The 18,520-nt window shown below is 47.6% G+C and overlaps 1 long non-coding RNA gene across 1 annotated transcript in view; it reads left to right on the top strand.

The window, feature by feature from the left end:
- LOC141249066 (uncharacterized) overlaps positions 1 to 18,008 on the top strand; it is a 29,771-nt gene extending 11,763 nt beyond the window's left edge. The window contains exons 2-3 of the long non-coding RNA XR_012312033.1: positions 10,847 to 10,910; positions 17,545 to 18,008. This is a non-coding gene — a long non-coding RNA (uncharacterized lncRNA). The remainder of the gene's footprint in view (positions 1 to 10,846; positions 10,911 to 17,544) is intronic.
- The last annotated feature ends 512 nt before the right edge of the window (positions 18,009 to 18,520 follow it).

Below are 18,520 nucleotides of genomic sequence, written 5' to 3'. Positions count from 1 at the left end.
CTAAAGCAGGCCCAGGGCTGGGATCACTACAGCAGGCCCAGGATTAGGATCACTACAGCAGGCCCAGGACTGGGATCTCTACAGCAGACCCAGGACTGGGATCACTACAGCAGGCCCAGGATTGGGATCACTACAGCAGGCCCAGAGCTAGGATCACTACAGCAGGCCCAGGACTGGGATCACTACAGCAGGCCCAGGACTGGGATCACTACAGCAGGCCCTGGATTAGGATCACCACAGCAGGCCCAGGACTGGGATCTCTACAGCAGGCCCAGGACTGGGATCACTACAACATGCCCAGGACTGGGATCACTACAGCAGGCACAGGACTGGGATCACTACAGCTGGCCCAGGATTAGGATCACTACAGCAGGCCCAGGATTAGGATCACTACAGCAGGCCCAGGACTGGGATCTCTACAGCAGACCCAGGACTGGGATCTCTACAGCAGACCCAGGACTGGGATCACTACAGCAGGCCCAGGATTGGGATCACTACAGGAGGCCCAGGTCTGGGATCACTACAGCAGGCCCAGGACTGGGATCACTACAGCAGGCCCAGGACTCGGATTACTACAGTAGGCCCAGGACTGGGATCACTACAGCAGGCCCAGGACTGGGATCACTACAGCAGACCCAGGACTGGGATCACTACAGCAGGCCCAGGACTGGGATCGCTACAGCAGGCCCAGGACTGGGATCACTACAGCAGGCCCAGGGCTGGGATCACTACAGCAGGCCCATGGCTGGGATCACTACAGCAGACCCAAGACTGGGATCACTACAGCATGCCCAGGGATGGGATCACTACAGCAGGCCCAGGGCTTGGATCACTACAGCAGGCCCAGGGCTTGGATCACTACAGCAGTCCCAGGATTAGGATCACTACAGCAGGTCCAGGACTGGGATTACTTCAGCAGGTGCAGGACTGGGATCACTACAGCAGGTCCAGGGCTGGGATCACTACAGCAGGCGCAGGACTGGGATCACTACAGCAGACCCAGGACTGGGATCACTACAGCAAGCACAGGACTGGGATCACTACAGCAGACCCAGGACTGGGATCACTACAGCAGGCCCAGTCATGGGATCACTACACCAGGCCCAGGGCTAGGATCACTACAGCAGCCCCAGGGATGGGATCACTACACCAGGCCCAGGGCTAGGATCACTACTGCAGCACGTTGCTCCTAGCAACCAGGAAGACAACTGCTGTAGGAAGGAGGGAAATAGGAGTGCAGCAAAGGCCAGACAGATGTTGGTGGTAGGGGACTCTATAATTAGGCGGACAGACAGAGTCATCTGCCGCCGAGACCGTGAATGCCGAGTGTATTGTCTGCCGGGGGCTCGGGTTCGATATATTGTGGCTTGGATAGACAATTTGCTGGGTGGGGCTGGGGAAAAACCAGCAGTCTTGGTACACATCGGTACCAATGACAAAGTTAGAGGGAGGTGGAAGGTCATTAAAAAAGATTACAGGGAACTAGGAGAGAAGCTGAAGGCCATGACTTCCAAGGTGGTGTTTTAAAAAAACTAATCTTGCACTACGTTCCCCCACACAGTATGATGCCCCCACAGGGCATTCCCCCACACACAGTATGATGTCCCCACAGTACATTCCCCCACACACAGTATGATGTCCTCACAGTACATTCCCCCACACACAGTATGATGTCCTCACAGTACATTCCCCCACACACAGTATGATGTCTCCACAGTACATTCCCCCACACACAGTATGATGTCCTCACAGTACATTCCCCCACACACAGTATGATGTCCTCACAGTACATTCCCCCACACACAGTATGATGTCCTCACAGTACATTCCCCCACACACAGTATGATGTCTCCACAGTACATTCCCCCACACACAGTATGATGTCCCCACAGTACATTCCCCCACACACAGTATGATGTCCTCACAGTACATTCCCCCACACACAGTATGATGTCCTCACAGTACATTCCCCCACACACAGTATGATGTCCCCACAGTACATTCCCCCACACACAGTATGATGTCTCCACAGTACATTCCCCCACACACAGTATGATGTCCCCACAGTACATTCCCCCACACACAGTATGATGTCCTCACAGTACATTCCCCCACACACAGTATGATGTCCTCACAGTACATTCCCCCACACACAGTATGATGTCTCCACAGTACATTCCCCCACACACAGTATGATGTCCCCACAGTACATTCCCCCACACACAGTATGATGTCCTCACAGTACATTCCCCCACACACAGTATGATGTCTCCACAGTACATTCCCCCACACACACAGTATGATGTCTCCACAGTACATTCCCCCACACACAGTATGATGTCCTCACAGTACATTCCCCCACACACAGTATGATGTCCCCACAGTACATTCCCCCACACACAGTATGATGCCGCCACAGCACATTCCCCCACACAATGTACGATGTCCCCACAGTACATTCCCCCACACACAGTATGATGTCCTCACAGTACATTCCCCACACACAGTATGATGTCCTCACAGTACATTCCCCACACACAGTATGATGTCCCCACAGTACATTCCTCCACACACAGTATGATGTCCTCACAGTACATTCCCCACACACAGTATGATGTCCTCACAGTACATTCCCCCACACACAGTATGATGTCCTCACAGTACATTCCCCACACACAGTATGATGTCCTCACAGTACATTCCCCACACACAGTATGATGTCCCCACAGTACATTCCTCCACACACAGTATGATGTCCTCACAGTACATTCCCCCACACACAGTATGATGTCCTCACAGTACATTCCCCCACACACAGTATGATGTCTCCACAGTACATTCCCTCCACACATAGTATGATGTCCTCACAGTACATTCCCCACACACAGTATGATGTCTCCACAGTACATTCCCCCACACACACAGTATAATGTCCCCACAGTACATCCCCCCACACACAGTATGATGTCCCCACAGTACATTCCACCACACACAGTATGAAGTCCCCACAGTACATTCCCCACACACAGTATGATGTCCTCACAGTACATTCCCCCACACAATGTATGATATCCCTACAGTACATTCCCCCACACACAGTATGATGTCCCCACAGTACATTCCCCACACACAGTATGATGTCCTCACAGTACATTCCCCCACACAATGTATGATATCCCTACAGTACATTCCCTCCACACACAGTATGATATCCCCACAGTATATTCCCCCACACAATGTATGATATCCCTACAGTACATTCCCTCCACACACACAGTATGATGTCCTCACAGTACATTCCCCACACACAGTATGATGTCCTCACAGTACATTCCCCACACACAGTATGATGTCCTCACAGTACATTCCCCACACACAGTATGATGTCTCCACAGTACATTCCCCCACACACAGTATGATGTCTCCACAGTACATTCCCCCACACACAGTATGATGTCCCCACAGTACATTCCCCACACACAGTATGATGTCCTCACAGTACATTCCCCCACACAATGTATGATATCCCTACAGTACATTCCCCCACACACAGTATGATGTCCCCACAGTATATTCCCTCCACACACAGTATGATGTCCCCACAGTACATTCCCCACACACAGTATGATGTCCCCACAGTACATTCCCCCACACAATGTATGATATCCCTACAGTACATTCCCCCACACACAGTATGATGTCCCCACAGTATATTCCCTCCACACACAGTATGATGTCCCCACAGTACATTCCCCACACACAGTATGATGTCCTCACAGTACATTCCCCCACACAATGTATGATATCCCTACAGTACATTCCCCCACACACAGTATGATGTCCCCACAGTATATTCCCTCCACACACAGTATGATGTCCCCACAGTACATTCCCCACACACAGTATGATGTCCTCACAGTACATTCCCCCACACAATGTATGATATCCCTACAGTACATTCCTCCACACACAGTATGATGTCCCCACAGTACATTCCCTCCACACACAGTATGATGTCCCCACAGTACATTCCCCACACACAGTATGATGTCCTCACAGTACATTCCCCCACACAATGTATGATATCCCTACAGTACATTCCTCCACACACAGTATGATGTCCCCACAGTACATTCCCTCCACACACAGTATGATGTCCCCACAGTATATTCCCCCACACAATGTATGATGTCCTCACAGTATATTCCCTCCACACACAGTATGATGTCCCCACAGTACATTCCCCCACACAATGTATGATGCCGCCACAGTACATTCCCCCACACAATGTATGATGTCCCCACAGTACATTCCCCCACACAATGTATGATATCCCTACAGTACATCCCCCCCACACACAGTATGATGTCTCCACAGTACATTCCCCCACACACAGTATGATGTCCTCACAGTACATTTTCCCCACACACAGTATGATGTCCTCACAGTACATCCCCCCACACACAGTATGATGTCCCCACAGTACATTCCCCCCACACACAGTATGATGTCCCCACAGTACATCCCCCACACACAGTATGATGTCCCCACAGTACATTCCCCCACACAATGTATGATATCCCTACAGTACATTCCCCCACACACAGTATGATATCCCTACAGTACATTCCCCCACACACAGTATGATGTCCCCACAGTACATTCCCCCACACAATGTATGATGTCCCCACAGTACATTCCCCCACACACAGTATGATGTCCCCACAGTACATTCCCTCACACAATGTATGATATCCCTACAGTACATTCCCCCACACACAGTATGATGTCCTCACAGTACATTCTCCCCCACGCACAGTATGGTGTCTCCACAGTACATTCCCCCACACACAGTATGATATCCCCACAGTACATTCCCCCACACACAGTATGATGTCCCCACAGTACATTCCCCACACACAGTATGATATCCCCACAGTACATCCCCCCACACACAGTATGATGTCCCCACAGTACATTCCCCACACACAGTATGATATCCCCACAGTACATCCCCCCACACACAGTATGATGTCCCCACAGTACATTCCCCCACACACAGTATGATGTCCTCACAGTACATTCACCCCACACAGTATGATGTCCCCACAGTACATTCCCCACACACAGTATGATGTCCCCACAGTACATTACCCCACACACAGTATGATGTCCTCACAGTACATTCCCCCACACACAGTATGATGTCCCCACAGTACATTCCCCCACACACAGTATGATATCCCCACAGTACATTCCCCCACACACAGTATGATATCCCCACAGTACATTCCCCACACACAGTCTGATATCCCCACAGTACATTCCCCCTCACACAGTATGATGTCACCACAGTACATTCCCCCACACACAGTATGATGTCCCCACAGTACATTCCCCACACACAGTCTGATATCCCCACAGTACATTCCCCCCTCACACAGTATGATGCCCCCACAGTATATTCCCCCACACACAGTATGATGTCCCCACAGTACATTCCCCCTCACACAGTATGATGTCCCCACAGTACATTCCCCCACACACAGTATGATGTCTCCACAGTACATTCCCCACACACAGTATGATGTCTCCACAGTACATTCCCCACACACAGTATGATGTCCCCACAGTACATTCCCCACACACAGTATGATGTCCTCACAGTACATTTTCCCCACACACAGTATGATGTCCTCACAGTACATCCCCCCACACACAGTATGATGTCCCCACAGTACATTCCCCCCACACACAGTATGATGTCCCCACAGTACATCCCCCACACACAGTATGATGTCCCCACAGTACATTCCCCCACACAATGTATGATATCCCTACAGTACATTCCCCCACACACAGTATGATATCCCTACAGTACATTCCCCCACACACAGTATGATGTCCCCACAGTACATTCCCCCACACAATGTATGATGTCCCCACAGTACATTCCCCCACACACAGTATGATGTCCCCACAGTACATTCCCTCACACAATGTATGATATCCCTACAGTACATTCCCCCACACACAGTATGATGTCCTCACAGTACATTCTCCCCCACGCACAGTATGGTGTCTCCACAGTACATTCCCCCACACACAGTATGATATCCCCACAGTACATTCCCCCACACACAGTATGATGTCCCCACAGTACATTCCCCACACACAGTATGATATCCCCACAGTACATCCCCCCACACACAGTATGATGTCCCCACAGTACATTCCCCACACACAGTATGATATCCCCACAGTACATCCCCCCACACACAGTATGATGTCCCCACAGTACATTCCCCCACACACAGTATGATGTCCTCACAGTACATTCACCCCACACAGTATGATGTCCCCACAGTACATTCCCCACACACAGTATGATGTCCCCACAGTACATTACCCCACACACAGTATGATGTCCTCACAGTACATTCCCCCACACACAGTATGATGTCCCCACAGTACATTCCCCCACACACAGTATGATATCCCCACAGTACATTCCCCCACACACAGTATGATATCCCCACAGTACATTCCCCACACACAGTCTGATATCCCCACAGTACATTCCCCCTCACACAGTATGATGTCACCACAGTACATTCCCCCACACACAGTATGATGTCCCCACAGTACATTCCCCACACACAGTCTGATATCCCCACAGTACATTCCCCCCTCACACAGTATGATGCCCCCACAGTATATTCCCCCACACACAGTATGATGTCCCCACAGTACATTCCCCCTCACACAGTATGATGTCCCCACAGTACATTCCCCCACACACAGTATGATGTCTCCACAGTACATTCCCCACACACAGTATGATGTCTCCACAGTACATTCCCCACACACAGTATGATGTCCCCACAGTACATTCCCCACACACAGTATGATGTCCTCACAGTACATTCCCCACACACAGTATGATGTCCTCACAGTACATTCCCCCACACACAGTATGATGTCCCCACAATACATTCCCCCCACACAGTATGATGTCCCCACAGTACATCCCCCCCACACAGTATGATGTCCCCACAGTACATTCCCCCACACACAGTATGATATCCCCACAGTACATTCCCCCCACACACAGTATGATGTCCCCACAGTACATTCCCCACACAGTATGATGTCCCCACAGTACATCCCCCCACACACAGTATGATGTCTACACAGTACATCCCCCCACACACAGTATGATGTCTACACAGTACATCCCCCCACACACTGTATGAATGTCTACACAGTACATTCCCCCCACACACAGTATGATATCCCCACAGTACATTCCCACAGACACAGTATGATATCCCTACAGTACATCCCCCCACACAGTATGATGTCCCTCAGTACATCCCCCCACACACAGTATGATGTCCCCACAGTACATTCCCCCACACACAGTATGATGTCCTCACAGTACATTCTCCACACACAGTATGATGTCCCCACAGTACATTCCCCCACACACAGTATGATGTCCTCACAGTACATTCCCCACACACACAGTATGATGTCCTCACAGTACATTCCCCCACACACAGTATGATGTCCTCACAGTACATTCCCCACACACAGTATGATGTCCCCACAGTACATTTCCCCCAGACACAGAATTATGTCCCCATAGTTCATTTCCCCCACACAGCATGGTGTCGGCACAGTAAATTTCCCCCACACAGCATGGTGTCCGCACAGTAAATTTCCCCCACACAGCATGGTGTCCGCACAGTAAATTTCCCCCACACAGCATGGTGTCCGCACAGTACATTCACCCACACACAGTGTAATGTCCCTAAAGTACATTCCCTCCACACATTATGATTTATACACAATATATTCCACCAACATACAGCATGATGTCCTCACGGTAAATCGGTAAATTTTACCTGGACACAGTATGATGTCCCCACAGTGCATTCACCACACACAGTATGATGTCCCCACAGTATATTCCCCCACACACAGTATGATGTCCCCACAGTACATTCCCCCACACACAGCATGATGTCCCTACAGTACATTCCCCCCACACAGTATGATGTCCCCACAGTGCATTCACCACACACAGTATGATGTCCCCACAGTATATTCCCCCACACACAGTATGATGTCCCCACAGTACATTCCCCCACACACAGCATGATGTCCCCACAGTACATTCCCCCACACACAGTATGATGTCCCCACAGTACATTCCCCACACACAGTATGATGTCCCCACAGTGCATTCACCACACACAGTATGATGTCCTCACAGTACATTCCCCCACACACAGTATGATGTCCCCACAGTACATTCCCTCCACACACAGTATGATGTCCTCACAGTACATTCCCCCACACACAGTATGATGTCTCCACAGTACATTCCCCACACACAGTATGATGTCCCCACAGTACATTCCCCACACACAGTATGATGTCCCCACAGTGCATTCACCACACACAGCATGATGTCCCCACAGTACATTCCCCCACACACAGTATGATGTCCTCACAGTACATTCCCCCACACAGTATGATGTCCTCACAGTACATTCCCCCACACAGTATGATGTCCTCACAGTACATTCCCCCACACACAGTATGATGTCCCCACAGTACATTCCCCCACACACAGTATGATGTCCCCACAGTACATTCCCCACACACAGTATGATGTCCCCACAGTGCATTCACCACACACAGTATGACATCCCCAAAGTACATTCCCCCACACAGTATGATTTTCCCACAGTACATACCCTCACACATATCATATGAATTGGGGGCCCAAACATTCGTCATCTGAGAGACAGTGCGGGAAACACGTGCTATTTTACCACTGGTCAGAGCACTGGGGGGTCATGCTGTCAGATGTCCGCATGAGCTCACAGCTGTGACCGGTGGTAAAAATCTTACTGCTGGTCACAGGCGTCGGCTAATGAGAGACTACTACTCCCATTAGGTACGCCTGATAAAAGCGAGAGCAGGCGGCGCTGATTGGAGTATTCATCAGCTGGCATCTGCACTCAAAACAAAATAAAAAAGTTAAAATAAATAAATATTGAAATAAAACTAAAAAGCACATTTTTCTCACCTTAACACTTAATCCCTGAAGCGCTCGTCCCCTGTAAAAAATAAAAAACACCATAATACTCACTTTAACACTTAATCTCCAATGCCTATGTCACCTGTAAAAGAGAAAAACGAATGAACCACCATAATATTCACCTATCGGCCATAATCCATACTGTCCTACGATTATCCAGATCACTTGTAGAGCAGTCACATCAGCTGAGAAAGTTCAGACGAATCACAAGTGCCGTAAGTGAGGTCACCATGGTTCATCTGCTGATGAACTCCTGTGAACATTCTCAAGGCAGTTCAGTGCTACACACTGCCTATTTTTAAATAAATGTGTAAAACCGTGTGGACTTTTTCAGGCTTTGTCTTTATGCACAAACTTTTACTATGGGGTTAGTAATGGGGTGATTTATAGACGCCTCTTCATTACTAACCCCTTGGCTTCATGTCAAATGACAGCATGAGAAACAACTAATGTTCGGGGTGCCGAACCCGAACAGTAACACGGGCTTCCTGAGGAAGTCCGTATTCGGGGTCCGTGCCCGAACACTAGGAGTTCAGTACGGACCCTGACCTTTACTGTTTGGGTTCGCCCATCTCTACTCATTACCTGCATTAAATGCACCTGTTTGAACTCATTACCTGTATAAAAGACACCTGTCACACACTCAATCAATCATACTCCAACCTCTCCACCATGACCAAGACCAAAAGCTGTCTAAGGACACCAGCGACAAAATTGTAGACTGGGATAGGCTACAGGACAATAGGCAAGCAGCTTGGTGAGAAGGCAACAACTGTTGGCAACATTATTAGAAAATGGAAGAAACACAATCTTCCTCAGTCTGCAAGATCTCGCGTCATGGGATAAGGATGATTCTGAGAAAGGTCAGGAATCAGCCCAGAACTACATGAAAGGACAGGGTCAATGAAGAGACATGGGACCACAATCTCAAGCATTACCATTAGTAATACACTATGCCTTCACGGATTAAAACCCTGCAGGGCATGCAAGGAAGGTCCCCCTGCCCACACAAGCACATGTCCAGGCCCATTTGAAGTTTGCCAATGACCATCTGGATAATCCGGAGGAGGCATGGGAGAAGGTCATATGGTCAGATGAGACCAAAATAGAACTTTTTGGTATCAACTCCACTTGCCGTCTTTGGAGGAAGAAGAAGGATGAGTACAACCCCAAGAACACTGTCCCAACCATGAAGCATGGTGGGTGAAACATCTTACTTTGGGGTGCTTTTCTGCAAAGGGGACAGGACGACTGCACCGTATTGAAGGGATGATAAATGGGGTCATGTATCGCGAGATTTTGTCCAACAACCTCCTTCCCTCAGTAAGAGCATTGAAGATGGGTCGTTGCTGGGTCTTCCAGCATGACAATGACTCAAAACACACAGACAGGGCAACTAAGGAGTGGCTCCGTAAAAAGCATCTCAAGGTCCTGGAGTGGCCTAACCAGTCTCCAGACATGAACCCAATAGAAAATCTTTGGAGGGAGATGAAACTCAATGTTGCCCCAAAACCTGAAAGATCTGGAGAAGATCAGTATGGAGGAGGGGGCCAAAATCCCTGCTGCAGTGTGTGCAAACTGGGTCAAGAGCTACAGGAAACGTCTGACCTCTGTGATTGCAAACAAAGGTTTCTGGACCAAATATTAAGTTCTGTTTTTCTATTGTAGCAAATACTTATTTCATGGAATAAAATGCAAATTAATTATGTAAAAATCATTTTTTATTTTTAGATTCTGTATCTCACAGATGAAGTGTACCTATGATAAAAGTTACAGACCTCTCCATTCTGTGTAGGTAAGAAAACATGCAAAATCGGTAGCGTATCAAATACTTATTTTCCCCACTGTACATATATTATTTGTGTGTATCCAGGTATTTGTCATAGTAGCTACTTTTCAACCCACCTATAAATTATTAATTTAGTTCTTGTATGTTCTGTACCTCTACACCTCAATGAATTCCTTTTGCATTGCTACATTTGCCCCAGGAGGAAGATGTTCAGGTTTTTCTGGTATGAGGTGTTAATATGTATCAAGTAGAATATCATATAATTAGGTGTGGGTTATGCAGGGAATGGGATAGATGTCCATGTAGATATGTATACATATGCGTGCTGTGGTAGAGTTGCTCGCTCTGCTGCACTCGGAGGTAGACACGGAACACTGTCTCTTTAAATTTTTTGGCTTGGTTTATTAAACGTCATAAACCAACCTAGAGTTCATAAAGTAAACACAGCCCACTCGGCAAAACAAAATACAAAGATGCAGCACAGTCTGTATATCGGCCGGGGTCCAGCCACTCAGGGTTAAACATACACGGTTAAGCACAATACATGCAAGCTCCTCTCTGGAGCAAGCCTCTCCAGATACTGACCAACACCTGAGTCAAAAGGCTGGCTATTTAAAGCCCAGACCACACCTTGAGGTGGAGATATGGAGAACAACCTCCTGCCCACTCTACGGTTGTTCTCATAAAATGCGCCCTTTTAAACATGGCTGCTTTACCCTCTCTGCACCTACTATGCAGTAGAAGACTTCCATGTTTCACATCACTGAAGCTAACAGCCTCAGTGAAACATATCTCTCCTCCAGTATTCTGCCAGTGACTTTGTCACAGTGTATGTGTCTATATATAAACATTTGTTAACTGTATGGGTTATATGGATGCAGATACAGTGTCCACAGCTGGGTAATTATTAGTGATGATCGAGCACTAAAATGCTTGAGTGCTAGGTACCTGTAATGAGCACATCGGACGCTCGGACAGGCTTGACTCAAGTAACGAGTATAATTGAAGTCAATGGGAAACACGGGCATTTTTCCGGAAGACTTTTCCAAGAAGTGTGTGTGTGTGTGGGGGGGAATTGCTGAAGTGGATGGAAACAGCGCTCAAATGGAATGGGAACAGCATGGGGAAGACATGGACGCGTCTCTGACTCCCAAGGTCGCTGCTGGGAACAATGTTGTCAGAGTATTACCCCACTTGTACAGACTGACAATAAAACATACAACACTGTACATAAAATGGATTTTACAGGAAAAAATGTTGGGAAATAGTCTTCCCTGTAAAATGACTTTTATATAAGGCAAAATTAAAAAGAGAAAAAAAAAACAACATCTTCACCCCTTGATATATAGACATAGAAAAACCAAAGACAAGAAAAATACCTAAATAACTGGAAGTAAATGGGTAGATCGCACAGTGCAAAAATAATAATAAATAATAAAGGGTATTTAGTTAACATAATTTTGATCAAAATAATGTAAAAGCCATCCCGCCACGTCACGGCAACCCTTATGGGACAGTCCTAACTCTAATATTATAATTATAAACCTTACCATTTGTCAAGTGACATCCATATGGACAAGGGCAGAGAGACTGGATCCCTAGTATAAGCATCGACCCGAGGCAGAATAAGCGTCACAGCTCAGACAAAGGGCAGCCACACCCTTTTATATGCACTAAAGCACACTGAACAACAAAGAAACCTGGAGGTCTGAACTGAAACATAAATTGATGTGCATGCAAAATGTAAAAGTTTTTAATATTAGAGTTAGGACTGTCCCATAAGGGTTGCCGTGACGTGGCGGGATAGCTTTTCCATTATTTTGATCAAAATTATGTTAACTAAATATCCTTTATTATTTATTATTATTTTTGCACTGTGCGATCTACCCATTTACTTCCAGTTATTTGGGTATTTTTCTTGTCTTTGGTTTTTCTCTGTCTAATGGCCTTGTGTGAACATGCATTTACATCTTGCATGCACATCAATTTACTTTTCAGTTCAGACCTCCAGGTTTCTAATATACAGACATAGTAGAGGGGGAAATAAAACTGCACCCACCAGTAGTCACCTGGAAATGTAATTTTAACATTTTACCACCTTATCTGGGCTGTGGTGTGTGTGACATGGTCAGACACATCCTGTGTAATTTATGGAGGAGGGACTCTGAAACTCACAAAGCCTGTGCGGACAATGCAAGAACTGCCAAAAATTAGAAGGAAGAGGGCCTCCGATGCTCCCTGTATTAGACATAAAGGAGGGCCTCCCACACATTCTGCTACAATTGTTAGGTAGTGGGACTCCTAGACTGGTAAAGCCTATGCACTAAGTGCAAGAACTGCCAAAAATTAGAAGAAGGGACTCCAAAACCCACTGGAAGACACATAGAGGAGGGTCTCAGATAATTTTTTTTTCTTATTTTTAAGGAGAGGGACTCCTAGACTGGTAAAGATAACGCACTTAGTGCAAGGGCTGAAAAACATTTAGCCCTGGAGGGTGTACATAAATATATGTAAGAAAATTGCAGAGGTAGGCCTCAAACATATCCTGTAAAAATTATGAAGGAGGGCATCATACACACCCTGGAAAAATTAAGACCGAGGGTCTCATGATGACAAGCTGAGGGCAGCCGAGGAAAATGATAAGCGAGGGCAGCCGAGGAAACCATGATCCGTATACCCTTTTCTGGGTGGGAAGGGGTGCATGGAAACACACCAAAAAAATAAGGAACATTAGAATTGCCTTTATATTCCACTGCTATCATCCGGTGGGGTTGAGAAGTCTGGGCCAATCCAGGCCTTGTTCATTTTGATAAGAGTCAGCCTGTCAGCATTTTCAGTTACCAGGCGGATGCGCCTATCAGTTATAATAACCCTGGCGGCACTAAAACCCACTCTGACTAAACGCTAGCGGCAGGGCAGCCCAGGACCTCCAAGGCGTAGAGAGACAGTTCATGCCACATGTCCAACTTGGATACCCAATAGTTGTACAGAACAGAGGAATCACAGAGAGTGCTGGTGCAGTCGGCAAGGTACTCCTTCCCCACCTTTCAAAACTTTTCCCTCCTTGTAAGACTAGCCTGCACATCAGACTCTGGGAGGGTCTAATGAAATCTTAATCTGGATTGTGTCCCCTCATCTCTCCTACTTGGTTGCCCAAGGAACTGTGGCCTCAACCGCCAGCATTGTCAGATGGAAATTTTTGGACTAATTGTTTGACTGTCCTCTCCACCGCAGGAAGAAGAGATGGAAAGTTCTCCTTGTAGCATAAGTTGAGAAGGGTAAACAACCAGTAATCAGTATTGGCCAAAATGCGTATAATGAGAGGGTCACAGGAAATGCAGTGGGACATAAAATCAGCCATGTATGCCAGACTTCCAGCAGGCAAGATTTTCCTGTCCCCACCAGAAGGACGATTCTCCATCTCCTCCTCCTGGTCCTCCTCCTCCTCCTCTTCAGCCCATTCACGCTGAACAGACTAGATGAAGCTGGTGTGGGTAGTACACTCTTTAGCGCAGGCCACCATCTCCTGTTCCTCCTCCTCATCTTCCTCCTCATTATCACCCAATCCGATGGGAAGATGAGATGAGGCTCGGCTGGGTAGTATCACCCTGTGTACTTTCTTCCTCCATCTCCATCTGGTCTGCATGCAAAGCTTCATCTTTAATAGTGGTCAGCGAGCGTTTGAGTAGAGAGAGAAGCTGGATGGTTTTGCTGATTATGGCATCATCGCCGCTCACCATCTTGGTTGATTCCTCAAAGTTTTGGAGACCTTCACATAAGTCAGACATCTATGCCCACTCGCTTGTTGTTATGTGCGGAGGCTGAATACCGACTGGCATGTTGTAGATTGTATTCAACCACTATCCTCTGCTGCTCACAAAGCCTTGTCAACATGTATAATTTGGAGTTCCTGCATGTGGTGACATTGCACACCAGTCGGTGAGCTGGCACTTACGAGAGCTGCTGCAGCACTGCCAGCCCGGCAGAAGCTGTAGCTGACTTGCAGAAATGGGCGCACATGCGGCGTTCCTTGGCCAGAAGCTATGGCAAATCTGGGTAGGTTTTCAGAAACTGCTGAACTATTAAGTTGAACACATGGGCCAGGTATGGTACGCGTGTGAGCTTGCCAAGCTTCAGAGTCACCATCAGGTTATGGCCATGATCACACACGACCAAGCCTGGTTGTAGGTTCAGTGGCTCTGTCTAGTCTGCTATACCTTTCCACAGCTTTGTGGCAGTGTGCTATTTGTCATCTAAACAAATTAGTTTCAGCTGAGCCCGTTGCTGTTTCACCGAGGCAGTGCTGCAGTGCTTCCAGCTTGCGACTGATATGGACAACGTGCTGCGAGATGACAATTCGGAGATGGAGGTTGAGGAGACGGAAGGGGCGCAAGAACTGGTGTAGGAGCTGAAGGAAACCCTGATGAAACTTGGGCTGTAATTCTCGGCGTCGTTAGCACGTGTGCCGTCCCAGGGCAAGGATCACTTAGTGCGCTGTCAGGGAAATGTAGCATCCCTGGACACAAACACTTGTCCACTCGTCGGTTGTTAAGTGGACCTTCCCAGTAACTGTGTTGGTCAGAGCATGGGTGATGTTATGCGACACGTGCTGGTGTAAGGCGGGGATGGCACACCGGGAAAAAGAGTGGCGGTTGGGGGCCGAGTACCGAGGGACAGCTGCCACCATGAGGTTGCGGAAAGCCTAAACGTCAACATTTCCAGGGTCAAGCAGTGTGGAAATGTGCCCATTTAGTGTTTGTTAAATATTAATTATGGATATTCATTTTATTCTTAATTCTGACTTCTGTACCATACATTGCATAAGATTGCATCAGCCATCGTGCTAGGGTTTCTAGATGACATGCGCTATTTGTGTATTTTTAGTTCAGTGCCATATGGAGAAGAACAGGTGCTATATGATCGACCTATATAACCCCATGTTAGAGACAGGGGGCGCACTTTTGCCATTTCACAGGACACTGGACTACGATCTTTGTGTGAAGTAAACAGCTGCTGATGTAGGTCCAAGGAGACACATCCTGACACACGTGCTGGACAAAGACGTACGCAATCTACCATCCAGGATCCCAGGGAAAGATGGATTAATCGTAACAATTGTTACGGGTCCGGGTGGTGGAACCTCTGTGCTTTGATGCAAGGAGGGACCAGAGGGGCGTAACTAAGTGCCTACTCGGACCGACCCAGGTCACACGGCGGCTTAGTCGACTCCGTGAACCAAGGAGGGACCGGGCAGGTGAACCAGGTGCCACTCTTGGACTGACCTTAGCAGCAGGGGAACAGGAAGACGCCGGACAGGGACCGCGGCGGTGAGGGGAACATGCTACAACAATTAAGCTAATTATGAACAAATGGACAATCACTGTGTAACTATTTAATTATTTTATGTAACTAATCCAATCATTCTTTTTAATGGACAACCCAAGAATAAATAGATACATTTTTTTATAAGAATATTGTGATATAGTCTGTGATCGATCGCATCTGATAAGAAGTCCTTGATAGAAAAATATACAAGAATAAGTATTTTTTTTTACAGTGTTTGGGCCGGTGGGTGGGCGGCTGGTTATTTGCATTTGCATTCCAAAGCCTGGGGTATGGACAACTGAATGTTGTGCTAGGACAAATAATTGGACGTGGTTGCTGATGGTGCTTGCAAATGTGCAACTACAGGTGGAGGGCGGGAGGCATCTGCACTTGCATCCTGCACAGGAGATTGGCAAGCACCTAGCATAGGGAAAGAGGCAGTGGTGTCACGCGCAGACACTGATTGTGGACCCAGGCAGTCGACCCACGCAGTCATGCACCTGCTGATCTTGGTATGGCACAGATTGCAAATGACCATTCTTCTATCGTCCTCACTTTATTTAAAAAAATGCCTGAAAGGTGAACACCTAACCCTTGGCTTGGGAACTTGCCGTGTGTGGGTGCTCTGGGAAACAGTTGACCACCTTCTCCCTCTGGCCACCCCACTGCCTCTTCATGCCTATTGCGGTGCTGCGGATCCTTCCCCCTCTGCGCTACTGTCCCTGCTCCGCATGGCACCTTCCCAAGTTGGGTCAGTGACTTCATCATCCACCACCTCGTCTTCCACTTCCACACTCTGGTCCTCCTGACTTGTTGACTTAACAACATCACTTGTTGGCAACTGTGTTTTTTATCATCTGCCTCTTCAGACACTAATTGCCGTTTCCCACCGTTGTCTTCTGACCGTGGCTGCTCAAATATTTGGGCATCAGTACTCAAGAGCTCCTCATGTCCCTCTTGAAACATGCAGGGCGAGAGGCCAGAATCAATAAATAGAAATGTAAAGAGCTCCTCGGAGTGTCCGAGCATGCACTCACCATGGTAGGAGGAAGGAGGATCAGAGTGAGTATTATGTGGTCCAGAATCATAGCTACTGAGACTGGACCGAGTGGAAGACAGGGTGGTGCAGGGAAACATACTGGAAGCATTATCTCATCTGTCATCCAACCGACCACCTGTTTGCACTAATCTACACACCTTGAAGGACAAAAATGCAGGTTAATTGAGCGATCAATTAATGAGGAATTACCCCCAAGTCTGTGGGAGAATGTCCTGAATGGGAGCTGCGGTATAAAGTCTCTGGTTCTCTCTGCAGAGGGACTCTACAGTACATCAGCCAAGGAGAGGGACCATGGCTCCAACTGGTGGAATACAGATATGATCCACTGGCCATCATAGAATCCATGAAGACATTTGGAGTACCCTGGTTGGGACAATCAGGTCACCTGGCCACATATCTCACTGTGCTCGGTCAGCCTCCTAAGCTTGCCACTACCTCCTCTCTGTGAGTACTCGCCACAAGCGGGGTGCTACCGGATGGGGTAGTTGGCCCTGGATGCCACGAAGTCACAGAGGTTCTAATCCCCCGTGATCCAGCGGAAGGGTGAGATTCTGTAGTCTTTGCACCATCTTGTGTACTTACGGGGGCTGTACTATATGTTATTGCTGGCTGGAGATGGATGCACATGCTATGGTCATGGTATGTGTCATCTGGAGGGGAATGGACTGTGATTACAGACTATACTGGCAGGAGATACAAAAGCTGTGGGCTAACCAAAAGTTGGGAGACTGTGGTTATCGATTGGGATCTTGTGGACTGGGGGGCAATGTATTTTGGCAATCTACCCGAAGTTGCTGTAAGATCATGGACATAAGGAATAAAAAATAGTTGCATCGTTAACCTGTCTCGCTGATTATTACAACCTACAACCTCAGATCTTCACAGCCCTGAAAAGGACTTTTGTTTTCAGATTGCAGTAACAGTATACCTATAGAAGGACTGTAAGGCAATAAACCCTGCCTATATGATTCTAATCCAAAACTATCCCTCCTCCACCAGCCGTCCCTACACTGAATGCAGGAAACAGCAGTTTTACTAGAGGAAGGACAGTATGTAGCCCTGAAAAGGAATTTTCTTTTAATGGTATACAGTACAAGCTGGGCTGTGGAGTCGGTAAGCCAAACCTCCGACTCCGACTCCTGAATTTCCATGACTCCGACTCCCTCATACACGGCTCATGTTTAAGTGATAAATTTACTGTAGCACAGATTCATCTCAGCTAAAAGTCTAG

The sequence above is a fragment of the Phyllobates terribilis genome, unplaced genomic scaffold, assembly GCF_046119375.1.
Source record: "Phyllobates terribilis strain yellow unplaced genomic scaffold, ASM4611937v1 Scaffold_2__4_contigs__length_985480577, whole genome shotgun sequence".
Taxonomy (NCBI): domain Eukaryota; kingdom Metazoa; phylum Chordata; class Amphibia; order Anura; family Dendrobatidae; genus Phyllobates; species Phyllobates terribilis.
Note: the sequence above shows the minus strand (reverse complement) of the source record. Positions and strands in the feature narration are given on the sequence as shown.